General features: G+C 41.7%; 1 non-coding gene across 1 annotated transcript; it reads left to right on the top strand.

Moving 5' to 3' along the window:
- Positions 1 to 14,620: 14,620 nt before the first annotated feature.
- Positions 14,621 to 14,758, top strand: LOC114810893. Its single transcript, XR_003758583.1, has one exon. It is a non-coding gene; the product is annotated as a small nucleolar RNA SNORA7 (small nucleolar RNA).
- The last annotated feature ends 1,434 nt before the right edge of the window (positions 14,759 to 16,192 follow it).

Below are 16,192 nucleotides of genomic sequence, written 5' to 3'. Positions count from 1 at the left end.
AGTCAACTTCTTCGACTTCAAAAGTTTGTGCTCTCAGTTACAATTCCAAGGGAAGTGTCATACTTCAATTAATAAAAGAAAATGCAGTCGATATGATGGGGAGCAGAGACAATGGTGTGATCAAATGCCAAGAGATGACTGACAGCTAGAGAAATATTATGTGAGCCAAAGCAATTTCTCCTGACTTCTAACTTCATTCATCCAACGAATAACATTTCATCACGGTTTTATCAATGGAATGTAATTCTGCCTGGATCATTCTGTCAACAGCCAGAAACAACATCAAATCATTTTGTCCACACAAATAAATCATTTGTTGATTATTATTTCCAAACAATCCCTCCCCCTGCCCCCACTCCTCCATTTGGGAACCAAATAGGCGTGTAAAAAGGTCCCTGGCAGCCCAGAGGAAAAAAGAAAGAAATTGCTTCTAGGTAGACATACACAGCCCTGTGGATGTGGTCATAGTGCAGCACATAAGACCCCCTATTATGAATGGGAAACACACTCTTTAAAATGGATGGGCCCCCAACCAGAAAACTAATACAGTGGAAAGAAAAGAGATGGGAGACCTTAATATACTAGGAGCAGGGAGAAGTAGTGTCGCTTAGTGGTAAGAGCAAGGGACTAGGAGTCAGAAGACTTGGGTTCTAGACTCAGCTCCTCTGCTTGTCTGCTATGTGATCTGGGCCAGTCACTTAACTTCTCTGTGCCTCAGATTTCTCATCTGTAGAAAGGGAACTCAATACCTGTTCTCCCTCCCTCTTAGACTGTGAGTCCCAGTTGGGTTAGGGAAAGTATCTGATCTGATTACCTTGTATCTAACCCCCGTGTTTGGCACCTAGTAGACACTGAAAAAATGCCAATATTATTATTATGGAGGGGTATGTGCTGTTGGAGGTTTTTATGAATACCATGGACCACCCGAAAAACAAACAAATGGATTTTAGAGCAAATTAAATTAAAGTGGTCTTTGGAAGGCCAGATAACTTGATTTAGATTAGTATATTTTGGACACATAATCAGGAGGACTAATTCTGTGGAGAAGACACTAATGTTAGGAAAACTCCAGGGAAAATGAGGAAGAGGCAGAACAGCAGCTAGATGGATAGAGACCGTAACAACCATAGTGGAAGAACCATTAATAAGAATGCTGATTATGGCAGAAGGCAGGACATTCTGAAGAAAATATATCCATGGAGTTTCTATGAATCGGAAACAACTTGACAGCACTCAATAATAAAAAGACTAAATGCCTTTTTAGTGTCACCCTTACCCATGCCTTTGGATCCATGCCAGTAGTATCATTCTAGAGGTTTCCCAATCTATCATGGAGGAGGTGATGCTTTCCCTGAAAGTTTGTAAACCAAAATGGAGTAGAAATAGAATGACACTAATGATATTTATTAAATTCTTACTGTGTTCAGTGCACTGTAGTAAGAGCTGGGAAAAAATACACAGATGAAAATTAGACAAGATCTGTGACCCTCTCACAACCTGAGAATAAGAGAGGCAGGAGAGGATGGGTGACAGACACATTAAGAAAGATGAAACAATAAAAACCCCAAACCAAATAAAAGACAAGGACAACAAGAAGGACAAGGCACTGTGGCTAGAGGAGTGGCATTTTAGGCTCCTCAAGCACTAGAGTTTGACCAGAGTCTGATGTAGATTACAAAAATCTACATTCTCAGGATGGTTCAAATGCAGATCTGTGTGGATACAAGGGATTGGAGTAAGTGCTCTGTGGAACACTGGACAGCCCTGGGGGAATCCCTCAGATTGAAGCCAAGAAAACAGAGAAGTATCATGGTAGGTGGAAAGAACACAGGTCTGGGAGTCAGAGCACCTAAATTCTAATCCCAGCTCTGCCAATTGCTTGCTGTGTGGCCTTAACTTCTCCGTACCCCAGTTCTCCTATTCTCCTTCCTACTTAGACTATGAGCCCCATGTCGGAAATGAACTGTGTCCAACTGAATTAACTCACATCTATGCCTGTACTTAGAAAAGTGTTTGACACATAAGTACTTAGCAAAAACCGTGAAAAAATAGGGAGCAGGGTGTAGTGGAAAGAGTTCAGGAATGGGTGTCTTAGTCCTAATTCTGACATTGGTCCCCTAGTGACCTCGGGCGACCTTTATGGGACCCAATTTCCTCTGTAACATGAAGATAAGATAGATTGTGAGTCCTGTGTGAGAGAGGAACTGACTCATCTGAAAAACCTAATACCTACCCCATTGCTTAATACATAGTAAGTCATTATTAAATAGAGTAATTACTATTCTTATTAAGGTGGAACCCTGCCCAGGCTAAGTGGAATCCATTCTCAGTGATTCTCTTTTATTAATAATAAAATGCCTAATGAAGGAATTCCCTGGGTACCAGTTTTGCAGTCCAACTGTCCAGCTGCAAATGACCTTCAAATTATTATTATTATTGATAATAATAATAATTATATTTGTGTTTTTTCTTAAGCACTTACTATGTGCTAGGTGCTATACTAACTGCTGGGGTAGACACAAGTTAATTGGTTTGGAGACTGACCCTGTCTCACATGGGGCTCACAGTCTTAATCCCCATTTTACAGACAAGGTAACTGAGACACAGAGACGTGAAGAGAATTGCCCAAGTCCGCATAGGGACAAGTGATAGAGCAGAATTAGAACTCAGGTCCTTCTGACTTGCAGGCCAATGCTCTAAACACTTAGCCAAGTTAACCTCTAAATGCCTCCATCTTTCATATCCTCACTGCATCACTGTCCTGGAAAGGTAAACTGGCTGTCTGGGCCATAAACAGGTTGCAAATGTTCAACTGAGGATGAAATACTGAAGTATGGTTTGAAGAGAAGAAAACACCAGCCCTGAAACCCTTCCTTCAAGGCCATGTGTCTTCCTTCAAAGAGGGACCAGACCATTTATTTGTCAGCCCCCATCAGCTACAAGGACGGGATTAGCGTAGCAGCAAGGAAAAGCAATATCATCTTCCTGGACTATCAGCCAGTGTCTCATTGTCTTCCTTTCCACCTGGTAATGCCATTTTGGATTTCGCTAGAAAGGTCACCACAGGTCACGATCCTGAGTGCTAGACCAGGGTTGGTCTATGCTCATTAGAGAGACAAAGATCGGGAGTGAGACCAAGACCGTGGACCGTTTAGGAACCCTGGGAATTGGTTCTCTAGCTTATCACGTGGGGCCAGAGGAGCACGATTTTACAACCCGTTGGATCTGAGACATGAACTGATCGTGAACAAACAAGGGAAACTCATTTGCAAAGTCAGCAGGAGGCTGGACTGTTTTAAGAGACGTGTGGCAGGTAGAAGCCAGGAATCTGTCCTCTTACATTTCTCAGCAGGGTTAAAGAATGTTACAGGAATAAAAAGAGATCTTAGATGTGAAAGGGCTTTGAATTCTTAGGAAGAGCCATCTGAAATTCAATTATGAGTATTATATCATTTAAGAGTCTGGTTTTCCCAGCAAGTGATTTTATTCCCCAGTCATATATGGACCACTTTGGGAGGAAAGTTAGGCACTTAGACCACTGGGGACTGTCCAGCATCAAGCACAACAGGTACACAGCACTGCCCTAAACAGTCCCCTAGTGGTTTGCAAGAGTCACTGTTCTTCCCAGAATGCTTACATGACCACCAAGAAGTAACTTCAGGAACAGGGAGAATTAGTTAATTATTCAATTTTAAGTAATGCATGACATAACGTCCAAAACAGAGCTCTTTTATCTTTCCACCTAAATCCTGTCCTCCTCATGACTTTCCCATCACTGTAGAGGGCACCACTATTCTTCCGGTCGCACAGGCCCATTACCTTGGTGTTCTCCTACATTCTTTTCTGTCATTCAACCCACAGATTCAGTTGATCACTAAATCCTATCTGTCCCACCTATGCAACATCACTAAAATCCACTCTTTCCTCTCCATCTAAACCGTTAACATGTTAATACAATTATTCATCCTATCCTGCCTGGATTACTGTATCATCCTCCTTGCTGACCTCCCAGTCTCCTGTATCTCCCCACTACAGTCCATACTTCACTCTGCTGCTTGGATCATTTTTCTACATAAACTTTCAGGACTCATCCCCCGTTCCTCAAAAATCTATAGTGGTTTCTGATCCACATCTGCATATCCCGCCTCGGCCACTTGTCAGCTGTGTGACTGTGGGCAAGTCATTTAACTTCTCTGTGCCTCAGTTACCTCATCTGTAAAATGGGCATTTAGATTGTGAGTCTCATGTGGGACAACCTGATGACCCTGTATCTACCCCAGCGCTTAGAACAGTGCTCTGCAGATAGTAAGTGCTTAACAAATACCAACATTGTTAACCAAAAACTCCTCACTATTGGCTTTAAAACATTCCACAACTATGGCCCCTCCTACCTCACCTTGCTTTTCTCTTCTACAACCCAGCCCACAAACTTTGTTCCTCTAGTACTAACCTTATCACTGTGCCTTGATCTCGCTTGTCTCACCACTGACCTCTCACCCACATCCTGCTTCTGGTCTTGGACACCCTCCATCCTCAAATCTGACAATTACTCTCCCCCATTTCAAAAGCTTACTGAAGGCACAACTCCTCTAAGAGGTCTTCCCAGACCAAGCCCCACTTTTCCACATTTCCCACTGCATCACCTTAACTTGCTCCCTTTGCTCTTCCCCCTTCCAGTCCCACAGCACTTTTGTATGTATCTTTATTTTTATTTATTTCTATTGACGTCTGACTCCCCCACTATAGACTGTAAGCTATTGTGGACAGGGAATATGACTGTTTATTGTTGTAATGTACTCTCCAAAGCACTTAGTACAGTGCTCTGCACATAGTAATCACTCAATAAATATGATTAAATGAATAAATGAATGAATGCCTTTATCACATTTATATTATAACTATCATTGCTATTATTATGATTAACAATAGTAATGATTCCCTTCATTTTCTTCATATGTAGTGAGGTATATAAAATCAGGTCAATGGGACAGGAAGGGTCAAAAGTCTCTTTAGAAACTAGAACTGAATGATAGTTAACAATGATTGGAATTTTTGTTAGCTTCTTACTCTGTGCCAAGCACTGTACTAAGCGCTGGGGTAGATACGAGATAACTCATGCCCCACACGTGACTTGCAGTCGAAGTAGGAGAGACAACTGGTATTGAATCTCCATTTTGCAGATGAGAGAACTGAGGCAGAGAGAAATTAAGTGACTTGCCCAAGTTTTCACAACAGGAACGTAGTGGAGCCAAAATTAGAAGCCAGGTTCTCTGACTCCCAAGCTCATGATGTTTCCACTAGGCCATACTGCTTCATTTGACCTCATTCCCCCAGGCCACCCTAGTTCCACCGAAGTAAAAATACCCCCAGGATGAGGGACCCAAGACCATCGTGAAAGGAATTTAAGATATCAAGCAATGTTGCATTGGATCAGACCAACAAAACAGTCAGCCCAATAATTTGTTTTGAAGCCCAACTTCACCTGTGGGGCAGAATGATATATTCCTTCCTTGCCATCTATCCTCATCCAGAATTGGGGAAGTACATTCTATCTCCTTAACTTTTCCCTCATTGTGGAACAAGCTGGGAATCTCTGTAAACTCCTCTTGAACCAACTCATTTGTTTTAGATGCAAAACTTCCTTTGATGGCAAGTTTCATATGCAAACCACCTGCTGTGCGTACTTTAAACAGACCATCTTTTAGGTTTACTGGGGACCTCTTGTCCTGATGTTATGGGATTTGAGTTAAGACAGTTTCATGCATGCTCCAATTGTCTAATATCTTCATGATTTTGTAAGTGTTCCCTTCCAAACTGCTATTTCCAGGAGGACTATGCCTCATGGTTTTAAGTCAATCCTTGACCAGAAATGGCCCCTCCTGTCTTGATAATATTTAAGAACTCAATATTCACCCCACTCTCAGCCCCACAGCACTTATGTAGCTATCCATAATTAATTTATTTATATCAAGATCTGTTTCTCCCTCTAGACTGTAAGCTCTTTTCGGGCATGGAAAATTTCTACCAAATCTGTTGTATTATACTCTCCCAAGCGCTTAGTTAAGTACTCAGCACACAGCAAGTGTTCAATAAATACCACTGGTTGATTGATTGATTGGTGGCCCTTCTGTCTTATTTTCTTAGTTAAATTCAGCCCAACCAGACCATTATGTTTTATGCATAGACCAGAACTGCACTCAGTATTCTAGGTGTGAGCAGCCCCCAAGTTTTGATCTAGTGGGAAAACTATGTTTTTTGTTAAGTAGACAACATTTCTTAGATTAAGCTGCTTATTACATCTTGAAATGAAACAATCATGCATCGAGGTGTGAGGGGTGGGAGACAGCCCTTTAAGAAAGAACTTAAAAGTTCTCTCTCTAGAATTTGTACTTTTACAGGTCCCATTGCACAGCCTGGGCTTGGATGGGCTTACTAAGCATATTTGGTCTTCTTGTACAAGTCACTTAATGTCTCTGCGATTCTGTTCCCTCATCTGCAAACTGGGGATTCAATACGTGTTCTCCCTCTTATTTAAACTGTGAGCCCCAGGTGGGACCTGATTATCTTGTATCTACCCCAGTGCTTAGTATAGTGCTTGAAATGTAGTAAGCACTTAACTATATCATCATTATTATTATTATTATTTTCAAACCATCCTAGAATGATTTGGAAGGGCTTATTAAACCTTCCTAGAATCCTAAAATGCATGACATTTAACTTTAGGATACATCTGAGGAAAAGAAAGGATTCAATTTTGTAATTGGTTTTAATTTTATGCTCTTCTGCCTAGTTCTGATGCTTCATGAATTTGCAAAGTTCTTACTCGTTAAATGCACACTGCTTGTTTGTTCTTTTTACCTAATTTTCGAATCTGCTTGTTTTTGGGTACAATTTATTTTGAAGCCTTTCTATAGAAAACAATATTTGTGTGCACTCTGTTCTCAGTAACCAACTCCCTGTTTATTTCAACTCTATTGAGAGGAACAGCATGTCCTTAAGTGAGAGAGAGAGAGAAAGAGAGGAAGAGAGAAAAAGTGAGAGGGGAGTGAAGGGGGGTGGGGGACAGGGGAGGCAGAGAGAGAAAGAGAGAGAGCTTGAGAGCTCTTCTGTTTCCATTTCAGGTTTGGGGGTTAAGGTTTTGATTATTTAGTGACAGTGTATACAATATAAGTTTGGAGTGTTCAAGATGGGAAATACTTCATAAAGCTGAAGGGGATACCTCACTTCCAAACAACTTTTGATGTTTTCTGTTTGAATTAAGACTTGGTTAAGATCAAACTAGGCACCTATTCAGGGAATCCTTAAAATCTTTGGCGGGGGGTGAGGAGGGGCGGTGTCAATCAATCAAAATAGAGGGAGCAGCATGGCATAGTGGCTAGAGCCTGGGCCTGGAAGCCAGGAGGTCATAGGTTCTAATCCTGACTCTGCCGCTTGTCTGCTGTGTGACCCTGGGTAAGTCATTTTACTTCTCTGGGCCATAGTTCCCTCATCTGTAAAATGGAGATTGGCCCTGCGAGGCAGGGACTCTTTCCAACATGATTTGTTTGTATCCACCCCAGCGTTTAGCACAGTGCCTAGTAACTAGAACTTACAGTACAGAGTAAGTGCTTAACAAACACCATAAATTTTAGAGGAGCAGCATGGCTCAGTGGAAAGAGCACGGGCTTGGGAGTCAGATATCATGGGTTCGAATCCAGACTCTGCCACTTGACAGCTGTGTGACTGTGGGCAAGTCACTTAACTTCTCTGTGCCTCAGTTACCTCATCTGTAAAATGGGGATTAAGACTGTGAGCCTCACGTGGGACAAACTGATTACCCTGTATCTACCCCAGCACTTAGAACAGTGCTCTGCACCTAGTAAGCGCTTAACAAATACCAACATCGTTATTATGTTATTTTTACTATTAACTGAGTGTTTACTGTGGTATAGCACCATACTAAGTCCCGTGTTAAAATCACCTATTGTAGAGGCGAAAGTATCCCGGTTCTATGACATTTATCCAGTAGCCCTTCCTTCTGAAAGTAATAATAATAATATCTGTATTTGTTAAGCACTTACTATGTGCAGAGCACTGTTCTAAGCGCTGGGGTAGATTCAGGGTAATCAGGTTGTCCCACGTGAGGTTCACAGTTAATCCCCATTTTACAGATGAAGTAACTGAGGCCCAGAGAAGTTGTGACTTGCCCACAGTCACACAGCTGACAAGTGGCAGAGCTGGGATTCGAACCCATGACCTCTGACTCCGAAGCCCAAGTTCTTTCCACTGAGCCACGTAGGCTAGAGTACCAGGAATCCTCATTCAGATATTTAACAGGAAGCATCCCTTCCCTCCAAATTGAGAACTACTGTTGTTAACATTACAGTTACTATTATTACTCTTACAACATGTGGGCAGGGAACATGTCTACCAACTCTGTTTTATTGTATTCCCCAAGCGCTTAGTACAGTTCTTGGCACACAGTAAGCTCTCAATAAACACCACTGAAGATGATGATGACTTCCACTATGCACATTTTGTATCTCAATCAGAAAAGGCAGTACTGGAATTCTTTCCATAATTCTATATTCCCTTGCTATTTTTTTCTGTGGATTAACCATTCTCTTGCCTTGTTAAGGGAGCTGTATCATTTGATGCCTGACTTTCATCAAGAATCACAAGGCAAGCTAAAGGGAATCCTTGCTTCAGCCAAATGTTTGCTCAAAAAGAAGGTGGAGGCAGTAGTCTAGCTGGCCATCTTTGCTTCTCTTCTCTCTGCAGTAGTATTTTCTTTTTACCCTTTTGCTTTTAAGAAGCTCAGGCTCAGGGGTCAGTCTAGGCTGAGGAGCAGTGTGGCCTAGGAAGAGGAGCATGGATGTGGGAATCAGAGCACTTGGGTTCTAATCCTGCCTCCTCCACTTAGCCATTAAGCAACCTTGGGTAAGTAACAACTTCTCTGTGCCTCATTTTCCTCATCTGTAAAAATGAGGAATCAATGCCAGTTCTTCCGCTTCAACCAGGGATTGTGTCTGACCTGATTATTTTGTATCTATCCTAGCACTTCATACAATGTTTAACACATCTTGACTTGTTTTATGATTTCCAGATGTCTCCAACCCATAGAGTTGCCATGGCCACATCTCTCCCAGAATACCCCACCTCCATCTACAATCGTTCTGGTAGTGTGTCCACAGAGTTTTCTTGGTAGAAATACAGAAGTGGTTTACCACTGCCTCCTTCCACGCAGTAAACTTGAGTATCATCCCTCGACTTTCTCCCACACCCCAGCTGCCCAGCACAGGTGAGTTTTGACTTGTAGCAGATTGCCTTCCACTTGCTAGCCACCATCCAAGCTAGGATTGGAATGGATATACCTCTGCTTGACTCTCCCTCCATAGTCGAGACTGGTAGGGTACTGGAAACTCTCCAGGTGCAACTCTAACAGGGATGTTTGACACATAGTAAGCAGTTAACAAATACCACAGTCTTCTGGCTTGAAGAAAATAAACAGATAAGGCCCCTGCTTGCTAGGTACTTAGATGATGAAAGGTGCTGGTTATCACAGAGCAGAAACCAAGAGTAGAATCTGGAATCCCAGAGCTGAGAGGGATCCAAAGGAGTCATGTTATCTATTCCCTCGATGAATGACCAAAGAAACAGTGACCTAGTGATTTGAGCACAGGCCTGGGGATCAGAAGGGCATAGGTTCTAATCCAGCTTCTGCCAACTGTTTGTTGTATGAACTTGAGCAAGTGATTTACCATCTCTCTGCCTCAGTTCCCTCATGTGTAAAATGGGGATTAAGACTGTAAGTCCCATATGGAACATGGACTATGTCCAACCTAATCAACTTTCATCTACCCCAGGACTTAGTACAGTGTTGGGCAAATAGTAAGTGTTTAACAAATAACATAAAATAAAACAAGATTAAAAAATAGCAGGACAAAGTGATTAGTCTAATCGCAGGTCTGCAACCTTCCTCGATGGCCTCTTCCAGTGTATCACCACCCACACAGTCAAGAGATCTTCCAAACATCCAACTGAATTCTCTCCCGCTTTAATTTAAGCTCATGCATCCTCTTGTTTAGCCCTCTGGTCCACAAGGAAAAGAGCTTTCAGAAAAGAGTTCTCAAGTGTCAATCCAGCAAAGTTCACTGTGGCTCAATTCACTTGAAAGCAGAGGAAAGATCAATACCAATGAAAAGCATATTTACTAATATTATTCCTGCACTTTGCTTAAAATAGCTTCCCGAGTCAATCAGTGGAAACACTTTTTTTTTTTTATTTTTGGTTTGAATTTCTGTAGGTTTAAAAGAGACAATTTTCTCTCCCAAACTGGATCATTTGAATTATCTGCTGATAGTTCAAATCTGTAGATAATTTGCTTTACTCACATTTCTAAGAACTAATTACCTGTACATAGAAAATGATGAAATCTCATTATATTTTCTTTTAAAAATCTGACATGCATTTAATTACAGTCGCCAATTATTACTGTTCATGTAGCGTATTCTAGTATTGACCGTCACACGCAGGAATATTTACTGCACAGATGTGTTACTTTAATTAAACAAATGTGATTACACACACATCCTTTTTGATTGGGTTTAAAAGCCCAGAATTTGAAAGTGACGCATTTTCCTTTAGTGGTGTAGGTTGATGTAGAATCTCAGAAAAGAAATGGAAAAATTGTTGGAGGGGCTAGGAGGTGGTGTCCATTGGTTCCTATACCCATTTCCTTTACACATTTACTATTATTATCATCATTATTATTATTGTTATTATTAGTAGTAGTATATTCCTTAAGCACTTACTATGTGTTAAGAACTTTTCTAAGCACTGGGGTAGATTCAATAAGCAGGTTGAATACAGTCCGTCCCTCAGGGGACTCTCGGTCTAAGTAGGGGGGAGAAAAGGCTAGTTAAATCACCATTTTACAAATGAGGAAACTGAGGCTTTTCCATCCTTTTGCAGAGCCAGGCTTAGAACTCAGGTTCTTTGCTACACCACACTTCAATCCACCCAAACGCCTCCTTCAGTGGACCTACATTGATGACAATGAGGATGATAATGGTATTTTGTCAAGTCCTGACTACGTGCCAGGCACTGTTCTAAGTGCTAGGGTAGATGTTGGGCATAGTCCCTATCTCATATAGGGCTCACAGTCCTAATCCCCATTTTACAGATTAGGGAACTGAGACACAGAAAAGTTTAGCTATTTGCCCAAGGTCACTCAGCAGACAAGTGGCAGAGCTGGGAATAGAAGCCAGGTCCTTCTGACTCCCAGGCCCATGCTCTATCCACTAAACCATTGTTTGCCATTGTCAATGCCATCTGTGTGATTTTTCACAAGGTATTATGTGGCAGTAGAGTACTCGGTCTATCCAAAATTTTATTTGGAAGAAAGTCCAGGCCCCAGGCGTCAGAAGGACCTGGGTTCTAATCACAACTCTGCCACTACTCTGCTGTTTAATCTTGGGCAAGTCACTTGGCTTCTCATGCCTCAATTACCTCATCTGTAAAATGGGGATTAAGAATGAGAGTCCCATATGGGGCATGGACTGTGTCCAACTTGATTAGCTTGAATCTACCCTACTGCTTAGTACAAATACCATATAATAAAAAAGAGATGAACACTGTAGGCAGTGAATTTAAATTAGTTTTATGGACAGCCAAATTTTCTGAATAGCTTCTAGAGGTTTATAGAGGTTTCTGTTTTCATCCCTTTCATGGCTTTAAAACATTTGTTAGTCTTCCATGAGTTTCCATACCATAACTATGTCCAATTTCCTAGGAATTCTGCAATGCGAATCATCAGTGTGCATGCTTAAAGATATTCATTTTATTTAAATACTCTGTCATCTCTCTTCACAATTACAGTAGTAGTAGTGTTTATTGAGCACCAACTAAGTTTAATACCCTGTACTAAGTGCCTGGGATAGTGAAACACAAAGAAGTGAAATGTTCCCTGCCCACAGGGAGAAAAAGATTCTAGTTCTTGAATCTCCTTTGCATTTTCTGTTATAATTTTCACTAAAAATGCATGAACATACTGTGTTCTTGTCATTCACTTTCTCCAGAAACAGCATGGCCTAATAGAGAGATCATGGGCCTGGGAGTCAGAAGGACCTGGGTTCTAATCCTAGCTAGGCCACTTGTCTGCTGTGTGACCTGGAGCAAGTCACTTCTACTTCTCTTTGCCTCAGTTACCTCAGCTGTAAAATGGGGTTAAAGACTATGAGCCCCATGTGGAACAGAGACTGTATCCAACCCAATTATCTTGTATCTACCTCAGAGCTTTGTACAGTGCCTGGCACATAGTAAATGCTTATTAAATGCTACAGTTATTATTTTTACTTTCCTTCCCTTGTTAATGAGGAGGCTATGCTTTACTTTCTCAGTGTCTGTTTATGGCCTACCTAAAGTGTAGTTATAATACTATTTATTAAGCACATAGTAAATGCTTAACAAATGCTACAATTATTATTATTATTACTTTCTCTCCCTAGCTAATGAAGGAGCTATGCTTTACTTTCTCAGACTCTGTTTATGACCCACTTGAAGTAGTAATAATGCTTTTTATTAACCACTTAACTGTGTGCAAAGCATTCATTCATTCATCCAATCATTTTTATTGAGTGCTTACAGTATACAGAACACTGTATTAAGTGCTTGGAAAGTACAATTCAGCAATAAAGAGAGACAATCCCTGTCCACACCGGGTTTACAGTCTAGAAGAGAGAAGACAGACATAAAAACAAGTAACTAGGCATCAACATAAATAAATAGAATTTTATATATACATATCAATCAAAATAAGTAAACAGTCATCAATGTAAATAAACAGAATAATAAGTATTTACATATATGCACAGGTGCTGTGGGATGCATGGGTAGAGCAAAGGGAGTGGGTCAGGGCAATGCAGAGGGAGGGGGAGGTGAGGAAAAGGGGGGTTTAGTCTGGGAAGGCCTCTTGGAGGAGGTGAGCCTTCAGTAGGATTTTGAAGGGGGGAAGTGTGATTGTTTGGTGGATTTGGAGAGGGAGGGCATTCTAAGGCAGAGGTGGGATGTGGGCCAGGGGTTGTGCACTGTACTAAGCATTGGGAGAGAATATACAAGTGGGAATTAGACATGGTCCCTGGCCCTAAGGAAGTTAAAAATCTAAAACGATAATGGAGGAGAGGGAACTGGATATAGACACATAAGAAGAGATTAAACAAAACACTGAAATGATATCAGTGACGAGGACAAATCCCCAAACCAAAACAGAGATTGGATTCATAATTTAGCTAGAGGAGAAGAATTTCAGGATCCTCTTGGCTTAGAATCCACAGTCACAACTGCAGCCACGGTGACCTTTACACCCATGACAGAAGGTCAAGAGTCCAAGCTTCCTGGTCTAGTCCTGAAAAGAAGGGCAAAATTCGTGGTCTGGCCAGACTGAGCCCCAAATGGTTGGTCTTAGCAACCTTACCTGAATTAATGGAATCGTGGCCCTTTTTTTGTTTGGCTTTAATGGCATTTGTTAACCACTTACTGTGTGCCGGGTACCGAACTAAGTGCTGGGGTAGGTATAAGCTAATCAGTTTAGACACAGTCAAGAACGCATAGCATTAATCCCCATTTTACAGATGAGGTTACTGAGTCACAGAGAAGTTAAGTAACTTGCCCAAGGACCCACAGCAGACAGGTGGTAGAGCCGGGATTAGCATCCATGTCCTTGCGATTCCTAGGCCTGTAGTTTATCCACTAGGAAATGCTGCTTCTCTGATGCCTTTAAATGGCTCCTGGGTCAACGGTCAACTTATTGACTATCTAATGCTTAAAACTTTTTCTCTTCCTGGATTTGAAAGAAAAATTACATCTTTGCCTTTCTGATTTTACACTTATGAACCTTCTCTATTTCTTGGGATGTGTTTGAGGAACTCTGGACCAACTTCTTGGCTTTTGCAGTGAGTCTCAAAGCAGTGTAGCCTAATGGCTAGAGCATGGGCCTGGCAGCCAGAAGGACCTGGGTTCTAACCCCAGTTTCACCACTTGACTCGTGTGAGATTGGGCATGTCATTTAGCTTTTCTAAACCTCAGTTACCTCATCTTTAAAATGGGAATTAAGACTGTGAGTCCTGTGTGGGACATGGACTCTGTCCAACCTGACCAGCTTGCATTTACCCCAGTGCTTGGCACTTAGCAATCGATTAACAAATACCACTGAAAAAAAAATGCTTCTCCTGTTTGTCCAAATATGGTCCTTCCCTCTTAGTCACTTTAATTTACATACCTCAACTCAGTGGAAACAAGTTCTAATCTTTGACATCAAAGAAACGTTATGTGCCAAGCACAGTATTAAGCATTGTGTAGATTGAAGATTATCAGGCCCCACATTGGGTTTACAACCTAAGTAATAGGCAGAACAGGTATTGGGAAAAACATTTTTGCTTAGTGGAGAATGAACCTGGGACTCAGAAGAACCTGGGTTCTAATCCTGGCTCTGCCACTGTGTGCTGTGGGAACTTGAGCAAGTCACTTAATTTCTCTGTACCTCACTTACCTCATCTGGAAAATGGTGATTAAATCTTCCTTCCACTTAAAACCCTATGTAGGATGTGTCCAACCCAATTACCTTGTGTCTACCCTGGTGTTTCCCCCCTGAGGATCACATCTGGAGAGTTCTCAGTACTCTACCAGTCTTGATTATGGGAGGGAGAGTCAGGCAGAGGTCATTCCATTCCAATCCTAGCTTGGGCAGTGGCTAATCACTGGAAGGCAATCTGCTACAAGTCAAAACTCACCTGTGCTGGGTAGTAGTGGCAATGGGAGAGAATCAAGGGTGGAGACTCATTTTACTGCATAGAAGGAGGCAATGGTAAACCACTTCTATATTTTTACCAAGAAAACTCTATAGATCCACTACCAGAGTGATTTCAGATGGAGGTGGGGTGTTCTGGAAGAGATGTGCCCATGGCATCACTATGGGTCGAAGATTCATTGATTCATTCATTCAATAGTATTTGAGTGCTTACTATGTGCAGATCACTGTACTAAGTGCTTGGAATGTACAATTCGGCAACAGAGACAATCCCTGCCCAATGACGGGCTCACTCGACGGCATAACACAAGACAAGATCCCAGCATTTAATATACTGCCTAGCATATAGTAAGAGCTTAATAATTACCATAAAAAAAGAATTCCCATTCTGCAGATGAGGAAGGTGGGTCACAGGGAAGTAAAATGATTTGGTTAAGTTTATAAAGCTGGTAAGTGGTGGAGCTAGGACTAGAAGCCAGATCCTCTGACTCTCAGATAGATTCTCTTTCCACTAGGCTATGATGCCTCTCATCACATATTTGAGTCGCATCGCAGGACCAATCTTCTCCCTCACTCCCTCTGCATTCTTCCTGCTCTTACACCTGCCTCTCCCTTCTGCTATACTTCTGACTCTCTGCTCTTTGCCGTTGATTTCATATTTTTGTTGGGTAAAATCCGAAGTATGTGGTGAAATGGAGGAAAGGAAGAAAAAAAAGATGGGAAAAGATACATGAAAGCAATTCTTATTCCTCCTTCTGCTACAGTTCTTCCTTTTTCAAAGAGGGAGAAAGAAAGTAAAAAAAAAAAATCAGCTTCCATGTGCAGTTCTGAGGAACAGGAGGAAGATGGAAATAGAGCCAGCCCCTCCCATCTTAACCTCAGAACACTTCTGGCTCACGGAGTACGTGGAGGCTAACCTTCCTATCTCTGTGTGTAAGGGTAAAAGCGACTCAGGCTTCGCCACGTGTACTTTAATTACGGGTTGAACCCGGTGCTTATGGGGAATCGATGTGCGGTTAGCCCACTGTACCTCATTATGTATTCCTTCATTGTTTCCTATGCAAATTAAGTTAATGAGAATTAGGAACATAATGGAGCCCATTCACCGTTCTAGTCGCTGGAAAATGGGTTTGACTACCAATTTTCCATTACAGCTGTTTTGTAATTACCGCGGAACACTGTGCATTCTAATGGAGACGCTGAGCGGCACTGACAGTCTCGGCTTTTTTTATCATAACGCAAAACATAAGCATTTCCATCTGAGTGCCCGAGTTTGGTTTCAGCTAAGAATAATCCCCCTGATTACTGCCAAAACGGTCTGCTTCTACTGGAATCAGTGACCGCCCAGTGCTTGTGGTCGGTTGTCTTACCTGGCCAAAATATCACTTTTAAGGAAAAAAAAAGTCT

The sequence above is a fragment of the Ornithorhynchus anatinus genome, chromosome 3 (genome assembly GCF_004115215.2).
Source record: "Ornithorhynchus anatinus isolate Pmale09 chromosome 3, mOrnAna1.pri.v4, whole genome shotgun sequence".
Taxonomy (NCBI): domain Eukaryota; kingdom Metazoa; phylum Chordata; class Mammalia; order Monotremata; family Ornithorhynchidae; genus Ornithorhynchus; species Ornithorhynchus anatinus.
This window is presented reverse-complemented; position numbering and strand designations above follow the sequence as displayed.